The 27,528-nt window shown below is 39.1% G+C and overlaps 2 non-coding genes across 2 annotated transcripts; one reads left to right on the plus strand and one right to left on the minus strand.

Annotated features, from left to right (window-relative positions):
* Positions 1-10,953: 10,953 nt before the first annotated feature.
* On the minus strand, positions 10,954-11,060 carry LOC141675465 (small nucleolar RNA R71). The gene has a single exon (XR_012556116.1). It is a non-coding gene; the product is annotated as a small nucleolar RNA R71 (small nucleolar RNA).
* A 10,723-nt stretch (positions 11,061-21,783) lies between these two features.
* Positions 21,784-21,890, plus strand: LOC141676229 (small nucleolar RNA R71). Its single transcript, XR_012556829.1, has one exon. It is a non-coding gene; the product is annotated as a small nucleolar RNA R71 (small nucleolar RNA).
* The last annotated feature ends 5,638 nt before the right edge of the window (positions 21,891-27,528 follow it).

The following is a 27,528-nucleotide window of genomic DNA, read 5'->3' on the forward strand; positions in this document are numbered from 1 at the left end:
TCAATGCAAAATAACCAAAATATTGCGATAATATTAAGATAAAGTGCACGCTCATCACATCCTCACACTTAGCATTTTGCACGTCCTCGAGCAAAGAATTAAAGAAAATTATAAGTCCTAAACTACTAGTACCACTGCCATAGGTGATCACGGTTGCATTTGGCATATGCAATAAGCCCTTTAAACCCCAAGGTAGCCCTAGTGGACGAGTAAGGTCTCGTGAGGGCCTATAGTGAATGTACCCACAAAATTCCCAATTTTTTTTCTGACTGCCAAGTCTCAAACATGAAATATAGCATAGCACTCCACACATGCAAACATAGAGATGTAATAGATCATAGATGTCATATAATGCAGTTCCTCAACTTTATACACCAAAACAACTATTCAAGCACGCACACATAGTCTCACAAGACTAAAATAATTATGAATAACATCAAAGTCTCAATCAACAAGAAAATAGCATACTTTGGATAGAAAAATAACCTCACAAACACTCAAATCACGCAAGTGTTTAGGTGTAACTGTATCACTCAATTTCAATCAAATGCACAAGTGCTACCATAAGCTTGCTTGTCCACTAAAATCTCTAAACTTTGCGCATGTATAAATCAAAAGGTCTTTTTCAAAGGTTGTAACGAGGCTTAGGTAATGGGTAGGATATCAAAGAGATAATATAACAAGTGGCTAAACTTGATAACTAGCGAAGCATAGTGTTCACTTTTAATTATAGCACCCAACATGAAAAGTAGATCACATACCTTCCTACTTTCACATTATACAAACCAATGAACACCAACTTTACTCTTCTTCTTGCTCAAATTTTTTTTTCTTCTATTTATTTTAAAGTCAAGTCATTCTCCAGTAACCAAGGAAAGTAAAAAGTCACCAAGACATTGTACTTAATACCGGCACATGTGCATGGATCGTTCCTTTCATATGACATTTGTTAGGACAAAAATATGCGCTAAAATTCACGCAAGTATACGCGTTCGCAAGTAATATAGAATTCTTTCTAGTTCATTCCCACAGAGACTCTTTTTGTTAATTAAAGATTAATGAACTTATGCAACAATGATATGGTTATTGCCCAATGCTAAGATAAATAACAATTTGAGATATTTTATAACTAGGAATTAACTAACATGCAATAACTAAGAGATTAAATTGGTTAAATTAATATATGAGACAAACATGGGATTCTAACTTCATTAAATACTTCATTAAAAGTCATTGTTCTTAACCTTAGCATGCAATGGTGATGACAACTAATCAGATAACACGAAACTAATAAACGCCAATTTTCGTTGCACGAATACCCTACTACCAGACATCCACAAAAGAGATTGAAGCTGAATAGACACCAAGTATGTTGAGACCCTATATGTGTATAGAATTTGACAACATAAAGGTTTAATGCATAAGTTATCTATCGAGATTATATAGGGCAAGTAAGATGGTTAAAATTACCTACGAATCATGCATAACAAATACATGAACCTATGCTAGCATGGCAAGTTCTAAATATTTATATTCATTGTCGCTACAATAGAGATTAACACGCTATCTTATATGTTCGCGACACACATAAGACGAATAAGCATAACCAATACTAGGATATCAATCAATCACCACACACTAAGATATCGCAATAAATTAAATAAAAAAATCCATAATTAAATCCGTTAGAACCCCACGATAATAATTAGTTCATAACCGAACTCATCATCATCATGGGTTTCAATGAAAGCATGATAATAAATAAGGTCTTTATAAACTGAATAAAATCACAAAGTACGTTAACAAGAGTAATAGGTTCAACAATAAAGAAACGAGCATCCAAGATTACAACTTAAGCATAGAATCACAAGTAAAACAAGTTCTTCTTCTCCTCTGTTGAATTTGTGCTATTAGGTCTTCTTCTTGTCTTCTCCTTAGTCTCTGTTATGAAAAATGTCTTATTTAGGTCTTTAAATAGCAACCCAAATCGACCAGAAGTCCAGAAAATCAGTCTCATAATAGAATCAGGATTCTCAGAATTCGACCTGGCGAGGCCGCCTTGGGATCCTGCGCGGTCGCTTTGAGTATGGCGCGGCCGCGCTGAGCTTCTGGAAAAATGATTATTTTCTTATTTCTTGTCTTCTCTTGCTGGTTCCTTTTGCGTATTTGACCGAGGTTCCATTCCTAACACTTTTCCAAGCATAAAACATGCAAGATCTAGTCCTGCTTCTGATTATGCCCTGAAATGCAAAACACTACAAAAACACATCAAAAAACAAACAACTTGAGTACAAAACACCAATTCAAGCCTTTATAAAGCGTTCTAAGTGGATATAAATGCCATTTAACACACCCCAAAACTAGAATCGATGCTTGTGCTCAAACATAACAGACTCAAAAATAAGAAAATAAAAATGCATGAATGCAACAAACATGAATGCAATGATCCCCTCAAAATAACTAAACCAATAAAAAATAACATATCAATGAATGCAATTATTCACACAAAATTCAATCAAATCCCACAAACCAACTTACGAGCTAGAAACGTGCGTGTACAATTGCTTAACAGATATACTCTCGATACTAGATCAATAATCATAACTCACCACTCATCAAGACAATCACAAGGTTATGAATAGAATAAACGCTAAACTCAAAATAACTGACAACACTTTAACTTTATCGGAGTTATACAAGGATTCATGCTTTTATTACTAACACATAACAAACACATATATGCTAATTTCATCGTGCAATGAGTGAGGTCCACAAAATACTTATGCAATAATACCCATGTAGCGAACGTTAGGTTACTGGATCCCAGACTATAAAAGCCTTAGGTCACTAGGCACAAAGTCCCCTAGAACTTAATAACTCGAGTATTAAAGAGCCCACTCGTGATCAATTATGCATAACATATTTATTTTCTTTTATTTTCTTTTTTTCTTTCTTTTTTTCAATTTCTGAGCAAGTGCGTTTCGCTTCATCTCGCTCAACCCTAGACTACTCATATAAATATGAGCCGGCTACTAGAATTTGACACCTAGACACAACTAGCATTGAAATCCAATATTTTTCTCCAATTTTTTTTAAAAAATCCATGTTATTTCACCACTAAGAGAACATCATTCCTTATAGACATAAACAAATGATTAAACCTCGACAAACAAATAAACCATGATCATGATCTAGCACTCAAGCAACCTATAAGACTTAGTAAAATTTTCTTGTTTATAGCATACAAATCAATTCGTTAGGACTTAATATTTCTCTATACGACATCACTACACTCGCATCAACATCACAAATCAATCGAAAAAGTAACCTAAGGGATCATGTTATAATGCAAATGCAACTATATGCAACATACTAATCATGATAACAAATACACAAAACAAAAACAAAAAACAACCAACTCCATGACAAATATGCAAACTATATAAACTAAACTATCATGAATATGCATCTATATGGACTCACACATAAATATTCCTTAACTATCACCCCCACACTTAAAAAATTTCCTCAGTGAAGGTAATAGCAAGGAATCAAGGCATACCTAATCGGAATCAGAATGATCATCACCCTCTACAGGTGGAGTGTCAGGAGGCGGGTACACAGAATCCTCTCCAAAAACTGGCCACTGAATGTCAACCCCCGTGGCTCAGAAAGCTGTACCCAAGGCCTGAGTAAGATCCTGTGCAAACCTACTATACGACTCATACATCGCATCCATCTGCCTCGTCAAATGCCGAGACTGCATCGAACCCAAACCAGCACTATCCTCGACCTCCTGTTGCAGCAGCTGCTGCTGCGAAGAACTAGGCTCACCAATCTGATGTCTCCATGCTGCTCTGCTCACCTGAGCTGTACCACCAGCATACATCTGATCGGCTGGTCATCCACCTGGCAAGTGATCATAGGTGTAACCAAGTCCCTTCTCGTTAGCCTTTCCTCATCCCCATTCTTGCATACTCAAAAGCGTAGAACTATCTATGGGAGCCCTCAGTAACTGAAGCTGCTCGTGTGTGGGCCAATGAACTCCTACCGCCACACAAAACTTGGTCACAATCGAGGCATAATGGATAGACCCCGTAGTGTTGCCCCAAAAAAACTGTAGAATACCCTAATGAATAACCGATCCGAGATCCACATAATCTCCCTATAATATCCCCCACAACAACTTCGCCCGATCCACAGTCACATCATGCATATGAGATGAAGGCATAATGTTCGCACAAATAAAAGTGTTCCAAGCACGAACGAACCTGTTCATGCATAAAGCGGGGAAGTTGGCATACTCGTTCGATCCCCTCTTGAACCTCCAATCTATCTCTGGGACACACAACGTAGCCACTCCTCCTGCTCTGGCCTCCTCACAGGTTGGTTGATGACCCTATAAATAGCCTCCGAGTTGTACTCCACAGTCAACCCTCGTACCACCAAATACATATTCTTATCGGCCTTCGTGTTCACATAGAACTCGTGAACTACACTTATAGGCACAGCCGCTGGTGCCTCACAGAACGAAACCCAACCAATCTCCAAAATTATCTCAAGAAGCTTACCATCCTTTCCCGAAGGTAGAAAACCCCTATCCTTTGCTATCGGCTTTGACAACAGCCTTGTATACTCCGCTTCAGCCTCCAGAGTCATAAATCAAGGCCTCGAACCACCAATACTCGAAGAATCGGTAGTGGCAAGGTTAGTGTTGTTGCTATCTTGATGTCGGGCTCTCTTGGGTGCCATTGGAATTGATAAAGTGAGATAAGAAAAGTGTGTAAGGGGACTCAGCGCGGCCGCACTGCCTGGGAGCACGGCCGCGCAGTGCGTTTGGAGTTACAGCGCGACCGCCTAGCTTCCCAAGAAGCGGGGCGCGCCGTGCTTCTGTAGAAAAAGCCCTATTTTTTTGTATTTTCTTTGATTCTCTTCTTTCTTTCTGCTTCTTTTACCTACTAATGTACAATAAGCTTGGGTTGCCTCCCAAGAAGCGCTTGGTTTACGTCGTTAGCTTGACGTAGAATTTCTAGATCAAGTTCCCAATAAAACGGCACTAACCACTTCACGGTTTGCCATATCTCCATAGTAATGCTTCAAACGCTATCTATTTACCTTGAATGCCTGGCCTGGATCATTCTCAAAAATCTCCACCGTATCATGTGGAAACACAGTTTTGACAACAACCGGCCCTGACCATCTCGACTTCAATTTTCCAGGAAAAAGACGGAGACGAGAGTTGAACAAAAGAACTTGTTGCCCCGGCACAAATGATTTGAGCACTAGACCCCTATCGGTCCACCTCTTGACTTTCTCCTTATACATTTTGTTGTACTCATACGCTTGAAGTTGGAACTCGTCGAGTTCTTTCAATTAAAGCATCATTTTCTTACCTGCTGCAGTCAGATCAAGGTTCAGTTTCTTCATAGCCTAATATGCCTTGTGCTCTAGCTCCACGGGCAAATGACATCCATGTTACCTTGGCTCAACTGTTCTTCATTTTCATATATCAGCCCTTTACCCTTGCTTTCACAGACCTTTGATGTAGATTCAACAGCTTCTACTTCACTTCTTTCTCCTTCTCTAGTTCAGCAACTAGTGCAATAGATCCTCCCTTCTTTCTTTCTTTCTCCATCTTTTCATCTTGTTCTATTTCAAGCTCATAGGTTTTCAGGATGTCATACAATCTCTCCAAGGTGAACTCCTTATAATCTTGTGAGTTTCTCAATGAGACTGTCATTGGCTTCCACTCCTTTGGGAGAGATCTAAGGAACTCGAGGTTAGAGTCTTTTGTCTAATCGACTCTTCCATGCAGTTTTAGAGCATTCACTAGTTTCTGAAACCTACTAAAAATATCAGTAAGTGACTCACTTTCTTCACAGTGAAAGTGCTCATATTGCTGAATCAAGAGTTGCATCTTATTCTCCCTGACTTGTTCAATGTTTGGATCAGACCATTCATGTCTAGGTTTTGGAACTGATGATTCATTCCCTGTAGCAGCTCTCTTAGGGACATGAGGACCTCTTTTAAAGCAATCCACATAAGCTTCATCTTAAAAAAGAAGATGTAGGTGCATCTTCACCTTCCAGTGGTGATAGTTGTCTTTATCCAGAAATGGAATTTAACTCCAACATCCTTTTTGTTCATCTTGTTGATTGTTGTGATCTTTAGAGTCTTGGTACTTCAAAAGCTTGCTCTGATACCAATTGTTATTCCCTAACAATACAACAAGAAATACAGAAGGGGGGGTCGAATGTAATTCTGGCTTTTTTTGAGATTTTAAAAATGTTCTAACTTAATATATATAACAGTGTTTGATTTGCAATAAAGCGAAATGAAAGAACAATAGAAATCAAAACACTAAGTAATAAAACACAAGCTTTAAAACTTTCTAGTGGATTTAAAAGTATCCACCAGATATATATATATATATATATATATATATATATCATACTGAGAACTCTGTGAAGCTTTGAATAGCTCACAGCTGCTTTACAAGTTGAACAAACAAACTACAGAGAAATTCCTTAGATCACCAAGTTACATGAAAATTCCTTTGAATAAACTTGCGTGCTTAGTTTTTTTTTCACTTGCTACACTTGGTTTATATATCACCAAGTTACATGACAGTAAGACAAGATAATAAAATAAAACTATATCTAGTCTAATATCATACTGCAACATTACTCTATTCAGCATCTTTGAATATCTTCACATTTGCATGGAAATGGTAATGCTTCTTTGTTCTCAAAATCCTGCTTAACAGGCTGCCACATTCCTTTTACAAACATCTGACGCATGTGATTGTGTTGTCACTATCAACAGCTATTTTGAATATGATCATCTGTCGGGATTATGTTGAAAATCCGTCGGGAATATGTTGATCATCTGTCAGGAGCCTTGTAGATCATCCGTCGGGAGTCTATCTGTCACTTGACTCTATTTCACTTTTACATAATTACAAGACATCTCATATTTACAATTAGCCAACTTATTCTGCATATCAATCTAGTAGTCAACATGACTTAGAGAATCCTACATAATCTACTAGACTAAAACATGTTGTTTGCAGAAATGTACTACAGTACTTATTTGTTACATAAGCTACACTCTCGATGGATGTCAAATTGTCATCCGTCGGGACTATAAAGTTCATCCATCGGGACTATATTAGAACATTCGTTGAGAGCTACAAAATTCACTAAGTTAAATCTACTAAGGTGTTTTGTTTAACTTATCATCAAGTTCACAACATATTCCTAACACCCATACAATTGCCTATCGGGAAAAGACTCATTTATCAATGACTTGTCCTGTAAAGCTGTACTTGGATCTTCTAAATGAGAGAGAGAATACGCAACATGATTCTCAGTACCTTTTTTATCCTTGATCTCCAACTCAAACTCCTGAAGTAAAAGAACCCATCGAATCAATCTAGGCTTCAAGTCTAGGCTTCGAGTCCTTTTTCGAGACGAGATAGCGAATAGCAGTGTGACCAGTGAAAACTGTCACCTTCGTCCCAAGAAAATAAGATCGAAACTTCTCAAAACCATAGACAATGGCCAATAGTTATTTCTCAGTAGTAGTGTAGTTCAATTGAGTGCCATTGAAGGTCTTACTAGCATAGTAGACCACATGAAATATATTGTTCTTTCTCTGCCCAAGAACTGCTCTAAGTGCATAATTGCTCGCATCACACATCATTTCAAAAGCCTCATTCCAATCAGGTGTAGTTATAACAGGTGCCATAATTAAACTCTTATTAAAGCTCTCAAAAGTAGCTAGGCACTCGTCATCAAACTTGAAAGGAACATTTTTCTCTAGCAGATTGCACAACGGCTTCGAAATTTTAGAGAAGTCCTTGATGAAAGGCCGATAAAAACCCGCATGACCAAGGAAACTGTGAATTCCCTTAACATAAATTGATGGAGGAAGGTTTTCAATGACCCCCACCTTGGCTTTGTCCACCTCGAGACCTTTACTAGACACCTTGTGCCCAAGAATGATGCCCTGTTGCACCATAAAGTGACATTTCTCTTAATTGAGAACCAGATTGGTCTCAACGCACCTTTTTCAGCACTAAACCAAGATTGTGTAAGCATTCGTTGTAAGAAGTTCCGAAGACAGAGAAGTCATCCATGAACACTTCGACATTATTTCCAATCATATTAGAGAAGATAGCCATCATGCATCTCTGAAATGTGGTTGGTGCACAACATAACCTAAAATAAACTTTTCTAAAGGCGAAAGTACCAAACGGACAAGTGAAGGTAGTCTTTTCTTGATCTTCTGGAGCATTGCAAATCTGATTATAACCCGAATTGCCATCCAGAAGACAGTAGTACTCATGCTCAGCCAACCTGTCAAGCATCTGATCAATAAAAGGAAGAGGGAAGTGATCTTTTCTCGTGGATTTGTTCAACATCCTGTAATCCATGCAAACTCACCACCCCATGACTGCTCGAGTAGGAATGCGCTCATTCTTTTCATTAGCAACAACGGTGATGCCTCATTTCTTCGGCACACACTGAACTGGGCTCACCCAAGAACTGTTAGAAATAGGATAAATGATCCCCGCATCAAGCCACTTGAGAATTTCCTTCTTCACAACCTTTTTCATGATCAGATTTAGCCTTCTCTGTTGCTCAACAGTCGATTTGCTTCCTTCCTCTAGAAAAATTTTGTGCATGCAATAAGAAGGGATGATTCCCTTGATATCTAATATAGTCCATCCAATTGCCGATTTGAACTCTCTCAGAATTCTCAATAACTTTTCCTCATCACTACCTGAAAGGTCAGATGCAATAATAACAGGCAAAGTAGATGCATCACTGATAAGTGGCATTTTATACCACTTAGAACGTCTTAAAATGGCTTAAATTGGTGTCTTGAAATCAAGTATTTTGTGTATTTGATGCGTTTTTCTAGTGTTTATGCATTTCAGGGTATTAGTTGCATTTCGGGGGAGGAATCATCAAGAATAAGCCTTGGCATGTGTTCACCATTGCGAGAGGAAAGGAACGGGCAGATTACGGCGAAGAAACGGAGCAAACTTGGATTTTTTCCAGTGGAGGCCTGCGCGCCCGCGCAGCTATGCTGAGCGGCTGCGCAGCAACCTGCGCGCCCGCGCAGCTATGCTGAGCGGCCGCGCAGGGTCGGGAATTTTGCTGAATTATTTTAGACTTCTACTTCTGTTTGGTTTCCACTTCTATGTAATCTGAGTTTTATGGGACTATTATATAAGTAGATTTGAGACGTTTTCATGAGGGTAATTTGGAAGAAGATTGTGTTTTACGCAAGAAGCGAAGGTGATAAGGAAGAAGACCGATTTAGCACACCGCAAGGAAGAGGAAGCATATTTTCTTGTGATTCTTGTTTCGTTGTAACGTTGGATGCTAGTTTTCTTGCTTTGACTTATTTACTCTTGTAACGTACTCTGTTTTAATATAATTAGTTTAGTTATTATTTTCTTGTGTTTGTTTATCATGATTTCATATGAACCCATGATGGCGATAAGTTCTATTATGGGCTAATCGTGATCATGGGGTTGCAAAGGATTTATTATGGAATTCTTTAGTTAATTGTTTAATACTTTAGTGTGTGATGATTGCTTGATATCTAGTATTGGTTGTGCGTATTCGTCTTATGTGTGTCGCGAACATATAAGATAGGGGGTTAATCTCTTGTGAAGCGATGGTGGATCTTGAGATTTAGAACTTGCCATGCTAGCATAGGTTCATGTACGTTGTGCATGATTAGTGGGTAACTCTAACAGTTTTATTTGCCCTATGTAATCAAAAAAAGAATAACTTGTGCTTAAATCGTTGTGTTGTCAATTTCTGTAGACATATAGGAACTCAACATAATTGATGACTATTCGACTTCTATCTTAATTGTGGATGCTTGGTAGAATGGTATTAGTACAATGAAAGTTGGCTTTTATCAGTTTCGTGTTATTCGATTAATATCATCACTGTCACATGCTAAAGGTAATAACAATGGCTATAGAAGGAAGTAATAATGAAGTTGTGATCTCATGAGTGTTTTATTATTGATAAATTGAAGTGTTAGTTAAGTGATTAATTAAGTAGTTAATTATAGTTTATATTTAATCAACAATTTTAAGTGTTAGTGTCTTAACATTGAGAAGTAATCATACATTGGTGAGTGAGTTTAATTAGACAATAATTTAGTCTGAGTCTCTGAGGGAACGAACTAGAAAGTATTCTATATTACTTGCGAACGCGTATACTTGCGTGAATATTAGCGCGTGTTTTCGCCCTAACAAGTTTTTGGCGCCGCTGCCGGGGACTCGGCGTATTTGTTTAGTTTATGTACTTACCATCGTTGGTCATTAGGACTCAGTGATTAGGACGTAGTAGTTACTTATTTTTTCCGGTTGTATTTCAGGTACTTTAGCAAGCGTTTATGCAAACTCGTTCTCGTGCTCGCAAGAGGACTTTAGATACAGCTGAGGAGACAGACGAAGTTCTTGATATTCCGGAGAAGTTAGATTTTGAGGATTCGGATTCAGGAACTGAGCAGAAAGAACCAGTAAACATAGGAGATCGTATTGTTCAAGCTGATCCAGCTCTTATGGATTTTTCTCGGCCTAAAATTGATGACATTCAGTCAAGCATCCTTCATCCGGCTATTCAAGCTAACACCTTTGAAATCAAGCCGGGCACTATTCAGATGGTGCAGAATTCTGTTTCTTTTGGAGGAGCGGTAACTGAAGACCCCAACATGCACATAAGGAATTTTGTCGAGATCTGCAGCACTTTTAAGTATAATGGCATGACTGATGAGGCTATCAAGTTGAGGCTTTTCCCATTCTCACTGAGGGACAAGGCTAAAGACTGGTTACATTCTGAACCAGCTGGGTCCATCACTACGTGGAAAGATCTTGCGCAAAAGTTTCTGGTGAAGTTTTATCCGATGGCAAAGACTGCTGCTATGAGGAGTGCTCTTACTCAGTTTACGCAGCAACCTACAGAATCTATGTGCGAGGCTTGGGAACGCTACAAGGAAATGTTGAGAAAATGTCCACATCATGGAATTCCGGATTGGATGGTGATCACTGGTTTCTATAATGGTTTGGGGGCCCAATCTCGGCCCATGCTCGATGCAGCAGCTGGAGGTGCCTTATGGGCTAAAAGCTATACTGAGGCGTATAATCTTATCAAGACGATGGCTGCAAATGAGCATCAAAACCCAACTCAGAGGATGACGTCAGGCAAGGTAGCAGGTATTCTGGAAGTTGATGCAGCCACCGCTATTGCAGCCCAGCTCCAAGCGCTATCAATGAAGGTTGATTCTCTGGCTACGTATGGAGTTAATCAAATAGCTATGGTTTGTGAGCTTTGTGCAGGTTCTCATGCTACAGATCAGTGTTCTCTTGTCAATGAATCTGTTCAGTATATGAATAATTATCAGCGACAACAGCAGCCTATGCCAGCGACCTATCATCCTAACAACAGAAATCATCCAAATTTCAGCTGGGGGAATAATCAGAATGCTATTCAGCCACCATATCAGCAAGGAGTGAGTAAACAGTTTAACCCACCTGGATTCCAGCAACCACAGCAGTATGCTACAAGGCAATCATATCCTCAACAGGGAAGTGCAGCTGCACCTACTAGTGCTGATTTTGAGGAACTTAAGCTGTTGTGCAAGAGTCAGGCGGTTTCTATCAAGACCTTGGAAAATCAAATCGGTCAATTAGCCAATGCAGTGCTCAATCGTCAACCTGGTACTCTTCTCAGTGACACGGAAGTACCAGGCAGGAAGGAAGCTAAAGAGCAAGTCAAGGCTATTACCTTAAGGTCTGGGAAAGTAACTGATTCTGAAAAGGCAAAAGAAGTAGAAGCTGAAATTAGAGATGAAGAATCTAAGCAAAAGGAGAAAGCGGTGGAACCAAGGAAGACTACTGTTGAACACACTCTGCCTGAGGCTAATACAGGGGAGAAACAGCTCTATCCTCCACCACCTTTTCCTAAGAGATTGCAGCAACAAAAGCTGGATAGACAGTTCGGAAAGTTTCTGGAGGTGTTCAAGAAACTTCACATCAATATACCTTTCACTGAGGCTCTTGAACAAATGCCTAGTTATGCGAAGTTTATGAAGACTATTCTTTCAAGGAAGGTGAAACTGGATGACCTTGAAACCGTTGCTCTCACGGAAGAATGCAGCGCTGTTCTGCAACAAAAGTTACCACCAAAACTGAAAGATCCAGGAAGCTTCACCATTCCTTGCACAATTGGCAATCTGACGTTTGACAAGTGCCTTTGTGATTTGGGAGCAAGCATTAATCTGATGCCGTTGTCGATCTTTACAAAACTGGATCTGCCTGATCCAAAACCCACATACATGTCACTACAATTGGCTGACCGTTCCATTACTTACCCAAGGGGCATAGTTGAGGATGTGCTCGTCAAGGTGGATAAGCTCTTCTTTCCTGCAGATTTTGTTATTCTGGATTTTGAGGAAGATAATAAGATTCCCATAATCTTGGGAAGGCCTTTCTTGGCTACTGGCCGTACCTTGATAGATGTGCAAAAAGGGGAACTTACTATGCGGGTCCAAGATCAGGATGTGACCTTCAACGTATTCAAGGCAATGAAATTCCCTACAAAAGATGAGGAGTGCTTAAAAGTGGATGTGATTGATTCTGCGGTTACTTCGGAACTCGATCACATGCTAATGTCTGATGCATTGGAAAAGGCCTTAATGGGGGATTTTGACAGCGATGATGAAGATAGCAACGAGCAATTACAATATCTGAACGCTTCTCCCTGGAAGCGAAAGCTGGACATGCCATTTGAATCGCTTGGTACTTCTGACCTCAAGAATGCAGAAGGAAAGCTCAAACCATCAATAGAGGAAGCACCTACCTTGGAGCTCAAACCATTACCTGAACACTTGAGGTATGCTTTTTTAGGTGATTCATCTACGTTACCTGTTATTATTTCATCTGACCTTTCAGGTAGTGAGGAAGACAAGCTCTTAAGGATTTTGAGAGAATTCAAATCGGCTATAGGATGGACCATAGCAAACATCAAGGGGATAAGTCCTTCATATTGTATGCATAAAATTCTGCTAGAGGAAGGTAGTAAGCCAACTGTGGAACAGCAGTGAAGACTGAATCCCATCATGAAGGAGGTGGTGAAGAAAGAAATTCTGAAATGGCTAGATACAGGCATCATTTATCCTATTTCTGACAGCTCATGGGTGAGCCCCGTACAATGTGTACCTAAGAAAGGAGGTATCACTGTGGTCGCAAATGAAAAGAATGAGCTCATCCCTACTCGAACAGTTACAGGATGGAGAGTATGCATGGATTATAGAAAATTGAACAAAGCCACAAGGAAGGATCACTTCCCCCTTCCATTTATTGATCAGATGCTTGACAGATTGGCGGGTCATGAGTATTTTTATCTTCTGGATGGTTATTCCGTGTATAATCAGATTTGTATTGCACCAGAGGATCAGGAAAAGACTACCTTCACTTGTCCATTTGGCACGTTTGCTTTTCGCAGAGTTTCATTTGGGTTATGTGGCGCCCCGGCCACCTTTCAGAGATGTATGATGGCTATATTCTCTGACATGATTGGAAATAACGTCGAAGTGTTCATGGATGACTTCTCCGTCTTTGGATACTCATATGATGAATGTTTGAATAATCTGCGCGCCGTACTCAAAAGATGCGTGGAAACTAATTTGGTGCTTAATTGGGAAAAATGTCACTTTATGGTGCGTGAAGGCATTATCCTTGGGCATAAGGTCTCTAGCAAGGGTCTGGAGGTGGACAAGACCAAGGTGGGAGTCATTGAAAATCTTCCCCCACCTAATTCTGTGAAAGGAATCCGTAGTTTTCTTGGTCATGCGGGTTTTTATCGGCGATTCATCAAGGACTTTTCAAAGATATCTAAGCCGTTGTGCAATTTGCTTGAGAAAGATGTACCTTTCAAATTTGATGATGAATGTTTGGCAGCATTCGAGATTCTCAAGGAGAGTTTGATCACGGCACCAGTCATTACAGCACCAGATTGGACAGAACCATTTGAGATGATGTGTGATGCGACTGATTATGCGGTAGGTGCAGTTCTGGGACAGCGCAAGAAAAATCTCTTCCATGTGGTCTACTATGCGAGTAAGACTTTAAATGGTGCCCAATTGAACTACACCACTACTGAGAAGGAGCTTTTGGCTATAGTCTTTGGCTTTGAGAAATTTCGATCTTATCTGCTTGGTACGAAAGTAACAGTATTCACTGATCATGCAGCTATTCGCTATCTGGTTTCTAAGAAGGATTCGAAGCCAAGACTCATTCGTTGGGTGCTTTTACTTCAGGAATTTGAGTTAGAGATCAAAGATAGAAAAGGTACTGAGAATCAAGTAGCTGACCATCTCTCTAGGTTGGAGAATCCCGATTCTACTTCACAAGATAGGACGTTAATCAATGAATCTTTTCCGGATGAGCAGTTGTTTGCAATTCAGGAGGAAGAACCATGGTTTGCAGATATTGTAAATTATCTCATCAGCAATATAATGCCTCCTAATTTGACATCCGCTCAAAAGAAGAAGTTTCTGCATGAGGTGAAGTGGTATATGTGGGATAAACCATATTTGTTTAGACAGGGAGCTGACCAGATCATCAGGAGATGTATCCCGTTCTGTGAGACGGAGGGGATATTACGAGACTGCCATTCCACGGTTTATGGTGGACACTATGGCGGTAAGAAGACGGCAGCTCGTATTCTGCAAGCAGGTTTTTTCTGGCCTACCTTGTTCAAGGATGCTCATCAGTTTGTTTTAAGGTGTGATCGTTGCCAAAGAGTGGGAAATTTGTCAAGGAAGGATGAAATGCCATTAAATGTGATGCTTGAAGTCGAGGTCTTTGATGTATGGGGAATCGATTTCATGGGGCCTTTTATCTCGTCTTGCAATAATCAGTACATCTTGCTGGCAGTCGATTATGTCTCAAAATGGGTCGAAGTTAAAGCTTTACCGACAAATGATGCAAAGGCAGTGCTAAATTTTCTTCATAAGAAAATTTTCACAAGGTTTGGAACACCTCGGGTAATCATAAGTGATGAAGGATCGCATTTTTGCAACCGTAAGTTCACTTCTATGATGCAGCGTTATAATGTGAATCATCGAGTAGCTACTGCCTATCATCCACAAACAAATGGTCAAGCGGAAGTGTCTAACAGAGAGATAAAGCACATTCTAGAGAAGGTTGTTTGTCCGTCAAGGAAGGATTGGTCTTTAAAGCTCGATGAAGCTGTTTGGGCTTACAGAACAGCATACAAAACTCCACTTGGGATGTCACCGTTCCAGTTGGTGTACGGTAAGGGATGTCATCTACCTGCGGAGCTTGAGCATAAGGCCTATTGGGCATTGAAGAAGTTGAACCTGGATTTAGATGCAGCTGGTAAGAAAAGAATGCTTCAGCTTAATGAACTGGATGAATTTCGACTTCAAGTGTACAAAAATAACAAAATGTATAAGGAAAAGGTGAAGAGGTGGCACGATAGGAAGCTACATCCAAAGTTATTTATGCCAGGGCAATAAGTTCTCTTATTCAACTCTCGGCTCCGACTTTTTCCTGGGAAGTTGAAATCAAGGTGGTCTGGACCTTTTATTGTCAAAACTGTGTTTCCACATGGAGCGGTGGAAATTTTTGAGAATGATCCGGACCAAGCATTCAAGGTTAACGGTCAGCGGTTGAAGCACTACTATGGGGACATGGCAAATCGAGAAGTGGTTAGTGCCATTTTGTTGACTACTTGAGCAGGGTACGAAACGTCAAGCTAATGACGAAAAAGAAGCGCTGCGTGGGAGGCAACCCATGAATTATTGTTACAGGAACCCTTAGAAGTTAATAACCTATCCAAAAACATAAAAAAATCAGAAAACAGGGGCTGAAAAAAAAAATTCCAGTGACCCCCTGCGCGCCCGCGCAGCTAAGTTGAGCGGCCGCGCAGCAAGCTGAGCGGCCGCACAGCTATGCTGAGCGGCCGCGCAGGGGTCGAGGACCAGAAATTTTTTTTACAGTTCAGAAAAAAAAAAAACCAAACAAAAACAAACACAAAAACAGTTTTAGCCCATAAACCCACGATTTGTTCCCACTACCCCATCATTTTATCCCTTAATTCCCAAACCCTAATCTAATCCACACCCTATATATACATACACCTATCCTACATATCTCCCACAAAACTTCCTACACTTAAACCCTCTCACAAACATCAAATATCAGTTCTTACACGCTTTTATTCACGAATCAATGGCACCCAAGAGAGCACGCACTATTGACAGCAGCAGCACAGTTCCTATTGCTGATTCATCGAGGGGTACTGCTGCAAGGCCTCGGTTAACTGACAAAGCCGCGGAGGAGGAGTACACTAGGCTGTTGGGTAAGCCGATTCTGAAGGAGAGGGGGTTTTTACCATCGGGGAGGGATGGTGAGTTGTTGCCCATGATTGCAGAGAAGGGGTGGATAGCTTTTTGTGAGTCACCCGAAGCAGTACCGATGAGCGTTGTTCGCGAGTTCTACGCGAACGCGAAGGCTGAAAAGAATGGGTTTTCTGTGGTCCGTGGGCTGACGGTTGATTATCATCCTGCGGCGATTCGCCATGTGATTGGACAGCGAGAGAGGAAGCCCGAGGAGGAGAACTGGAATGAAAAGACTGCTGAGGATTTTGACTTGGATTTGATTTGTGCGACTCTCTGTCGACCGGGCACAGTTTGGACCCGCAGTACAGGCAATAATGAGTATCGTCACTTTCCGGCGATCACCATGAACAGGTATGCCCGTGCATGGAATGCATTTATTTGTGCTAATATTTTGCCTTCTTCGCATGCACACGAGGTCACAGTTGAGAGAGCACAGCTGTTGTGGGGAATTCTGAATGAGGAGTACTATGTGGACCTTGGTGAGTTTATCTACCAAGGAATTCTGAAGTTTTTGAGGGGAGCAAAGCATATGAACATCCCTTATGCATCTACGGTTACGAAGCTATGCCGAGCAGTGGGAGTGAACTGGCCGGCTCATGAGCAGTTGCAGTTGCCAGCCGCTCCGATTGATTCTGGCACTCTGAATGGGATGCAGGAGTGGACCGGTGGTGAGCCTGAGGAGCATGGGCTGGGTTATCGTCTTCCAGGAGGGCGTCCAGCACGAGGTGCTACTATGGCTAGGCCAGGGCGTGATGAGGCTGGTTCTTCGAGAGCTCAGGAGGGTGCTGGGATGGTTGATGCCCAGTATAGGAGGCTTTCACGGCGGATGGATGCCATGTATGAGACGCAGAGCAGGTTTGCTCAGGAGCTCACCCTTGCGTTAGGGACTGCTTTTCGAGGCCTTGGAGCTGATATCCAGTGGCCAGTTTTTGGTGAGGACTCTGCATACCCGCCGCCTGATACTCCACCCACTGAGGGTGATGATGATGATGACTCCGAGTAGGTATACCCTGTGTTCCTTTCTACTACTTTCACTGAGGACAGTGAAGATTTTTAGTTTGGGGGTGGTAGTTAAGGAATATTGTGTGTGTGTCATTTAGTTGCATATTCATGATAATTTAGTTCATATAGTTGCATAATTTATGCCATATAGTTTTTTTTATGAATGTCATGTAGCTCATGCATTTACCATGATCCCTTTTGCAATGATTTATCGACTGAATTGTGATATTGATGTGAGTGTAGTGATAGCATTAAAGTGATATTAAGTTGTGTACGTTGATATGCATGCTAGAAACAATTGTAAGTCCACTAAGTCTTAGAGAATGCGAAAGGGCTAGATTGTGTTATGATTTGGTTGTTTTCAAGGTCAATCTACTTATTATGCTTAGAATTCGATTATAGGTTCTTAGTGATAAAGACATGAAAAAGAAAAATTTTGGAGAAAAAAAATATGGAAGTTGTTGCTAGTTGTGGCTAGGCGTCAAATGGCTAGTAGCCGGCTCGCATATGTTGCGAGTAGTCTAGGGTTGAGCAAGATGGAGCGAAACGCACTTGCTCAGAAGTTAAAAAAAAAAAAAAAAAAATTTGCATAATTGATCAAGAGTGGGCTCTTTGGTATTCGAGTTATTAAGTTCTTATGGGACTTTGTGCCTAGTGACCTAAGGCTTTTAGAGTCTGGGATCTGCTAACCTAACGCTCGTTACATGGATACCATTGTATAAGTCTTTTGTGGACCTCACTCATTGCACGTTCAAATAAGCATTTGAGTTGTAAATAAAAAGCATGATTTCGTAGTAAGCTCCAGAGTTCTTGTAGTGTTGAATATCACTTTGTGCCTGGAATTTTTATTCTTTGTATAATCGTAGGATTGCCTTGAGGATAGTCTAGTCATAGTAATTGGTCTAGTTCCGAAGCATATCTGTTAAGCATTTGCACACACCACGTTTCTGGTTGTATGTCCGTTTGCATGAGTTTATTGATCTTTAGTTGTCTAACTGCATTCGTTGAGATGTGGCAATTTGGTTGATTAATTGTAGTAAGGGGGATCGCTCCATTTTCATATAGATTGCATTCATGCATATTTGTTTTTGAGTCTGTGACGCTTGAGGGCAAGCATCGATTTAAGTTTGGGGGTGTGATAAGTGGCATTTTATACCACTTAGAACGTCTTAAAATGGCTTAAATTGGTGTCTTGAAATCAAGTATTTTGTGTATTTGATGCGTTTTTCTAGTGTTTATGCATTTCAGGGTATTAGTTGCATTTCGGGGGAGGAATCATCAAGAATAAGCCTTGGCATGTGTTCACCATTGCGAGAGGAAAGGAACGGGCAGATTACGGCGAAGAAACGGAGCAAACTTGGATTTTTTTCCAGTGGAGGCCTGCGCACCCGCGCAGCTATGCTGAGCGGCCGCGCAGCAACCTGCGCGCCCGCGCAGCTATGCTGAGCGGCCGCGCAGGGTCGGGAATTTTGCTGAATTATTTTAGACTTCTACTTCTGTTTGGTTTCCACTTCTATGTAATCTGAGTTTTATGGGACTATTATATAAGTAGATTTGAGACGTTTTCATGAGGGTAATTTGGAAGAAGATTGTGTTTTACGCAAGAAGCGAAGGAGATAAGGAAGAAGACCGATTTAGCACACCGCAACGAAGAGGAAGCATATTTTCTTGTGATTCTTGTTTCGTTGTAACGTTGGATGCTAGTTTTCTTGCTTTGACTTATTTACTCTTGTGACGTACTCTGTTTTAATATAATTAGTTTAGTTATTATTTTCTTGTGTTTGTTTATCATGATTTCATATGAACCCATGATGGCGATAAGTTCTATTATGGGCTAATCGTGATCATGGGGTTGCAACGGATTTATTATGGAATTCTTTAGTTAATTGTTTAATACTTTAGTGTGTGATGATTGCTTAATATCTAGTATTGGTTGTGCGTATTCGTCTTATGTGCGTCGCGAACATATAAGATAGGGGGTTAATCTCTTGTGAAGCGACGGTGGATCTTGAGATTTAGAACTTGCCATGCTAGCATAGGTTCATGTACGTTGTGCATGATTAGTGGGTAACTCTAACAGTTTTATTTGCCCTATGTAATCAAAAAAAGAATAACTTGTGCTTAAATCGTTGTGTTGTCAATTTCTGTAGACATATAGGAACTCAACATAATTGATGACTATTCGACTTCTATCTTAATTATGGATGCTTGGTAGAATGGTATTAGTAATGAAAGTTGGCTTTTATCAGTTTCGTGTTATTCGATTAATATCATCACTGTCACATGCTAAAGGTAATAACAATGGCTATAGAAGGAAGTAATAATGAAGTTATGATATCATGAGTGTTTTATTATTGATAAATTGAAGTGTTAGTTAAGTGATTAATTAAGTAGTTAATTATAGTTAATATTTAATCAACAATTTTAAGTGTTAGTATCTTAACATTGAGAAGTAATCATACATTGGTGAGTGAGTTTAATTAGACAATAATTTAGTCTGAGTCTCTGAGGGAACGAACTAGAAAGTATTCTATATTACTTGCGAACGCGTATACTTGCGTGAATATTAGCGCGTGTTTTCGCCCTAACAATCACCTAAAAATGTATACTTCAATTGTTCAGGCAAAGGTTTAAGCTCGAGTGTAGGAGCTTCCTCAATAGATGGCTTGAGGCGCTTTGGAGAATTTTTAAGCTCTTCCAATCTAAGAGATTCAAAAGGTATATCCAGCCTTCGCTTCCAAGGAGAAGCATTCAAATACTGCAATTGTTCATCACTTTCTTTATCTTCACTATCTGAATCACCCATCAAGGCTTTGTCTAAGGCATCAGACTTTAGTATTTGATCAAGTTCTGAAGTAACCACATATTCGACCAATTCCACCTTAAAGCACTCCTCTTCATTAGTAGGAAATTTCATGGCACTAAAAACATTGAAGGTCACATCCTGATCCTGAACTCGCATAGTGAGCTCACCTTTCTATACATCAATCAAGGTTCGGCCTGTAGCCAAGAAAGGTCTTCCCAAGATTATAGAAATCTTCTTATTCTCCTCGAAATCAAGAATTACAAAGTCAGCAGGAAAGATGAGTTTGACCACCTTGACCAAGACATCCTCCACAATGCCTCGTGGATATGTAATAGAACGATCGGCCAACTGCAAGAACATATAAGTAGGCTTTGGATCAGGTAGACCCAATTTCTTGAAGATAGACAAAGGCATCAGATTGATGCTAGCTCCCAAATCACATAAACACTTGTCGAATGACAATTTTCCAATGGTGCATGGAATAGTGAAGCTTCCAGGATCCTTAAGCTTCGGAGGCAACTTCTGTTGCAACACAGCACTGCATTCCTCCGTGAGAGCAACAATCTCTAAGTCATCGAGCTTCACTTTCCGAGAGAGAATACCTTTCATAAACTTTGCATAACTAGGAATATGTTCAAGAGCTTCAATGAAAGGTATGTTGATATAAAGTTTGTTGAAAACTTCCAAGAACTTAACAAATTGTTTATCCAGCTTTTGCTTTTGCAGCCTCTTAGGAAAAGGAGGTGGATGATAGACCTATTTTCCCCTGTATTACCCTCAGGAGGAGTGTTGACAATAGTTTTTTTCCTTGGTTCCACCTCTGCTTCGTTCTGCATATCTTCTTTAGCCACAACTTCAGATTCTGAATCTTGAGATTTTTCGTGATTCGCAACCTTGACAGACCTCAATGTAATTGTATTAACCTGCACATGAGCCTCAACTCCTCCAATTTAGATTTTTCATATTGTGGTTGTTGTCTTGGTGCATATTGTGGTTGTTGAAAACCAGGAGGGTTGAATTGCTTTGCTGCATACTGCTGATAAGGCTTTTGCACCGCATTCTAATTTTTGCTCCAACTGAAGTTAGAATGATTGCGGTTGTTGGGATGATAAGTGGATGGAGTTGGTTGCTACGATCTCTGAAAGTTGCTTACAAACTGAGTTGAATCACTAGAAATAGCACAATGCTCAGTCTCATGCGCACCTACACAAAGCTCACAAACACTTGTGAAGTGATTAACTCCATAATTAGCCAAAGAATCCACCTTCATCGTTAAAGCTTGAAGCTGAGCAGCTATAGCAATAGCTGTATCCACTTCCAGAACTCCTTTTACCTTGCCTTGAGGCATTCTCTGAGTTGGATTCTGGTATTCATTAGCAGCCATCAGTTCAATCTACTCATAAGCTTTATCGTAGCTTTTAGCCCATAAGGCTCCACCTGATGCTGCATCGAGCATGGGCCTAGACTGTGTTACCAAACCATTGTAAAAGCAATTTATGATCATCCAGTCAGGAATGCTATGATGAGGACACTTCCTAAGCATCTCCTTGTAACGATCCCAAGCCTCACACAACGATTCTCCGAATTGCTGCGCAAATTGAGTAAGAGCATTCCTGATTGCAGCTGTCTTCCCCATAGGAAATAATTTAGTTAGAAACTTCTGAGCAAGATCCTCCCATTTGGTGATAGAACCTGCTGGTAGAGAATGTAACCAGCACTTAGCTTTATCCCTCAGAGAGAATGGGAAAAGCCTCAGCTTTATAGCATCTTCAGAAACTCCATTGAACTTGAAAGTGTCACAAATCTCGATGAAATCCCTGATGTGAATGTTGGGATCTTCTATAGGAGAACCCCCAAACTGAACTGAATTATGTATCATCTGAATCGTGCTCGACATGATTTCAAAGGTGTTAGCTGAAATGGCTGGTCTGATAATGCTAGACTGAATGTCATTGATCTTCGGCTGAGAATAATCCAACAAAGCCTTTGGATTCGTTGCTTGAACTCCCATTGCAACGAGTGCTACTTCTTCAACTTTCTCAACTTCTACTTCAACTTCTTCCTCCGCTTTATCCAGTGTTCTCTTGCGAGATCGAGAACGCGTTAGCATACACGCCCTCTAGAGTACCCGAAATACAATAAGTACCCAAGTAAGTAAAATATCCGAGTCAGTGAAATTTAACGACCACTGATGACAAGCACATAAACTAAAAATTAACACCGAGTCCCCGGCAGCGGTGCCAAAAACTTGTTAGGACGAGAACACGCGATAAAATTCACGCAAGTATACGCGTTCACAAGTAATATAGAATTCTTTCTAGTTCGTTCCCACAGAGACTCTTTTGGTTAATTAAAGATTAATGCACTTATGCAACAATGATATGGTTATCGCTCAATGCTAAGACAAATAACAATTTGAGATATTTTATAACTAGGAATTAACTAACATGCAATAACTAAGAGATTAAAAGTGTTAAATTAATATATGAGACAAACATGGGATTCTGACTTCATTAAATACTTCATTCAAAGTCATTGTTCTTAACCTTAGCATGCAATGGTGATGACAACTAATCAGATAACACGAAACTAATAAATGCCAACTTTCGTCGAACGAATACCCTACTACCAGACATCCACAAAAGAGATAGAAGCTGAATAGACACCAAGTATGTTGAGACCCTATATGTTTATAGAATTTGACAACAAAAAAGTTTAATGCATAAGTTATCTATCGAGATTACATAGGGCAAGTAAGATGGTTAAAATTACCTACGAATCATGCATAACAAATACATGAACCTATGTTAGCATCGCAAGTTCTAAATCTCTATATTCACTGTCGCTTCAATAGAAATAAACGCTATCTTATATGTTCGCGACGCATATAAGAAGAATAAACACAACCAATACTAGGATAACAATCAATCACCACACACTAAGATATCGCAACAAATTAACTATAAAAATCTATAAGTAAATCCGTTAGAATCCCACGATAACGATTAGTTCATAACCGAACTCATCATTGTCACGGGTTTCAATGAAAGCATGATAATAAATAAGGTCTTTATAAACTAAATAAAATCACAAAGTACGTTAACAAGAGTAATAGGTTCAATAATAAAGAAAACGAGCATCCAAGATTACAACTTTAGCAAAGAATCACAAGTAAAACAATTTCTTCTTCTCCTCCGTTGAATTTGTGCTATTAGGTCTTCTTCTTGTGATCTCCTTAGTCTATGTTATAAAAAAGTTCTTATTTAGGTCTTTAAATAGCAGCCCAAATTGACCAGAATTCGAAAAAATCATTCTTAGAATAGAATCAGGATTCTCAGAATTCGACCTGGCGCGGCGGCCCTGGGATCCGGCGCGGCTGCTTTGAGTATGGCGCGGCCGCGCTAAGCTTTTATAAAAAATGATTATTTTCTTATTTCATCTCTTCTCTTACTGGTTTCTTTTGCGGATTTGACCGAGGTTCCATTCCTAACACTTTTCCAAGCATAAAACATGCAAGATCTAGTCCTTCTTCCGAATATGCCCTGAAATGCAAAACACTACAAAAACACATCAAATACACAAACAACTTGAGTATAAAACACCAATTCGAGTCTTTATGAAGCGTTTTAAGTGGATATAAATGCCACTTAACAATATTGCACTTGCCACCCATTGATCTCAAATGAGTACTTGATATTTTGTTACAATGCATAATTTTTTTTTAGAAGATCAAGTAATTGATTCCCACCAAATATCCAACTTGAACAAAGAAATCCCCACACTTAAAATTTTACCCATCCCAAACATATATCACAATGCTCTACTAATCAATTAAGACAAGAATAAATATTTAAGCTCAAAATTTATTGGTGATATACGAAGAAAAAGGTTATAGGCTCAAGGGGCTCACTAAGGATTACTTTTTAAGGTACTTTTTGGGACAATACGGTTAATCCTAGTGCCTTTATCATTTTTACACATACACAATATCAGTATGCACATGACCTGGTTTAACGCTAGTTCTAGAGCAACATGCATAATGACGAATAACTCACAAAAAATAGACTGATAAAGAATGCATCAATCATAAATTAAGCCCAAGATCTCACAGGTAATAGCATGCTATACTCATCAATATTGACAATGATGTCCATTCAAGTTTTTGAATTTTCGCAAGTACGTACTAGACATTATCATGCATAAGGTATTTTACGCCAGGGAGACATACACCTGACACACGGAAAATAAATATACATGGTGTGTACTTATCCTTATTAACACGCTATATTGACAAGACAATCAGTTTTTTTTAATTTTTCTATATATTTTCCATTTTTTTAGCTATCCTAAAAAAATCTAAAAGAGAAAAAGAGTAAAAAATAAAAAATAAACTCCTAATTAATTTTAATTTTTTTAATGTTGAAAACCCCTCACCACGCTAAAGTGGTTCATTATCCTCAATGAACAACAATATAAATAAATACAATTAAAATGATCTTAAAAAACACAAATTAAAAAAATTGAAAACTAATCTAAAATTTATACAAACAAAGGTGAAAAATACTCCTCTAGTGCATAAGCACGAAGTGCCGCTTCAAAAAGAATCAAGAAGAGTGATGGGCTTCCAATTGTTCAGCTTTAGGCCCAACTTAAGAATATATATATAAGTGAATCCACTCAATGGTCATAATAGCATTGTAACTCAAGTGGTTGTATCTAGCAAATAGAAGGATCCTAACCCCGAGGTTAGGAGTTCAAATCGGATAAGAAATGTTGGGCCTGAATTAAGAGGAGTGATGTGTCAAACACCAATGGGCAGACTTCATTCGTGACATGCGCATTATACAAGCATGACTGCATGAGCATGCTAATATAGAGTGTGAGCGTGCTAAACCCCCAGAATTACACAGTAGGTTTCCCGAGATCCAAAAGAAATGTGCATGATCATGCCATGTTATCGTATGGTCATGCAAAAAAATGCATAAATTTCACAGTAGCCTTCTTGAAGGAGCATGAACATGCTACAAGTGGCATGGGCGTGCCAAATCATCAAAAAATGGCAGTGACTGGAGGGCTAAACATTGCGTGATCATGCTCAAGTATCGCATGATCATGTACATCAATTTTTTTTCCTATAACACTTCACACAACATTCATCAAGGCACCTTGTGGGAGAGTAAAATAAATACAAAAATAAACTAATTTTCTAAAAATATACAAAAATATTTTGTAATAATACTATAATAATATTAACATTACACTAAATTACATACCAACATATAGGGTTGCCTCCCAAGAAGCGCCTTTCTTTAAAGTCATTGGCTATATGGAACTTTTTACTTGAAAATTTTACACCATAGTGTAAAATTTTACACCGCATCTCCTAATGACCATTTAACGGAATCATGTCTTTGACAACAAAATTCAGCTTCCTCCACCGCTCATCATAATTGCTTGTGACATTGTACTCACACCATGTTTCCATAACAAAAGAGTAGATAACATTCTGAATATTTGACATGATCAAACCACTACTTGACTGGTGCTTTTTGTAGAACCTCCAAAAATAATACTTCTTTACCAGGAGGTAGATCAGCTGAGATTATAATGGATAAAGTCGGAGCTGAGCTCGAATAAATTTCTTTAGAATGAGAATGCATCTTCAATTTCAAATCAGGTGGTTCTTTAATATAAGTTTTTGGAGGGTCGACTTCGGAAGATAGCACTTTCAATGACTCAAAACAATATACTGTCTCCGCTTCTTGTGAATTAACTTCCACCAAGATTAAATTCTCCTCTTTCATATTCTCAAGTTCAAAATTGAGAATATTCATTTGCTGCTTCACTTGATCTTCAAATGATATATGCTCTAATTTATCAGAAATTAGAACATCAACTATAGAGTTTGCCGAAGATTCATGTGCATATTCTTCAAATTGAGATATCTTCTGAGAGACCTCCACCTTTTCTTCGCTCACAACTAACATGGGTTCCGAATTCTCCTTCCTATTGTCAAGCTCTTGTTGTTGAGATTGTTGAAACTATGAATAGTTAGAGTCCATTAATGAAGTTCCAAGAAAAGACCCTTCATCAATCCATGAATAATTAGGAGGTTGCACCAAAGGGTGATTGACATCAAAGCAAATTGAATCTGGATTAGAAGGACAGTAGTCATTGGTATGATCACCGCAATAATGAACACATGAAACATTGTCAGCTTGGCTCCGGGCTGGAATCATTGGTTGCCATATAGGTTGATTTGTTCTCGTGCATAACTTAGTAACCATCTCGTACATAGAAGATATTCTTTCCTGCAAGGAAAGAATTTCGCGATCTCGAGCAGCGCACTCTTTATCATACATCATATCCATCTCATATGGAGAATACATAACTCTTTGTTGTTGAACCTGATAAACAACAAGAGTCAGTCACTTTAGCACAAATAAACCAAACTGAAAGATAATTAAATTTGCAATAAACACTAAAATAGTCCCCGGTAGCGGCGCCAAAAATACACTTCAACTCTAAGAATACAATCAATTTTGAGTTAATTGTTTCTTGTAGTTTAGATTTTATCTTTGTATATAGTTTGTTTTTCTTCTTTCGTGTATTTTTGTCTACCGGTTTCTTGATGGTAGACAATCTACAGTTTTGAGTTTGGGAGACAACATGTATAACAGTTTTGGCTGGGATAACGCTCAAGATTTTATCAGCAATCAAGAACGATATCAAGATTTTAATTCTTTTCAGGATTTAAATACGTACCAGGTGAACTCATTCGATTATTACAACTCATATTATGCTGCAAACATACCCTCTTAGCACAAATTTTTCTTATTCTTTTAAAAATCAATACCATGTTGATTCATACATTTGCAATGTTGTTGATGAGAGTTTGACTCATTCTAAACCTTCTTTACTTTTTTTGGGACTTCTTAAACACTTTGATGACCCAGCTTTTGAGATTGCTAATAAAAGTGATATTCTATGGGAAGTAGTTACAATAGGTCGGTACGAGGAGAATGCTAAAAGGAATAATTTTATAATGAAAGTTGAACTTGTGATGCATGATGGTTGTCTTCAAGTTCTTCCTTGTGTCAATTTCCCCACGATCCATGATTCTTGTTTAACAATTGATGAAAATTTTGTGCCTGATGAGTCTACTTATTTAGTTGATTAATCCCATGTGTGATAGCGATAATTTGGATGCAATTGAAATTCTACCAAATTTAGAGAATGTTGTTGAGCTTAATAAATTG

This window comes from Apium graveolens, chromosome 7, assembly GCF_009905375.1.
Source record: "Apium graveolens cultivar Ventura chromosome 7, ASM990537v1, whole genome shotgun sequence".
Lineage (NCBI taxonomy): Eukaryota > Viridiplantae > Streptophyta > Magnoliopsida > Apiales > Apiaceae > Apium > Apium graveolens.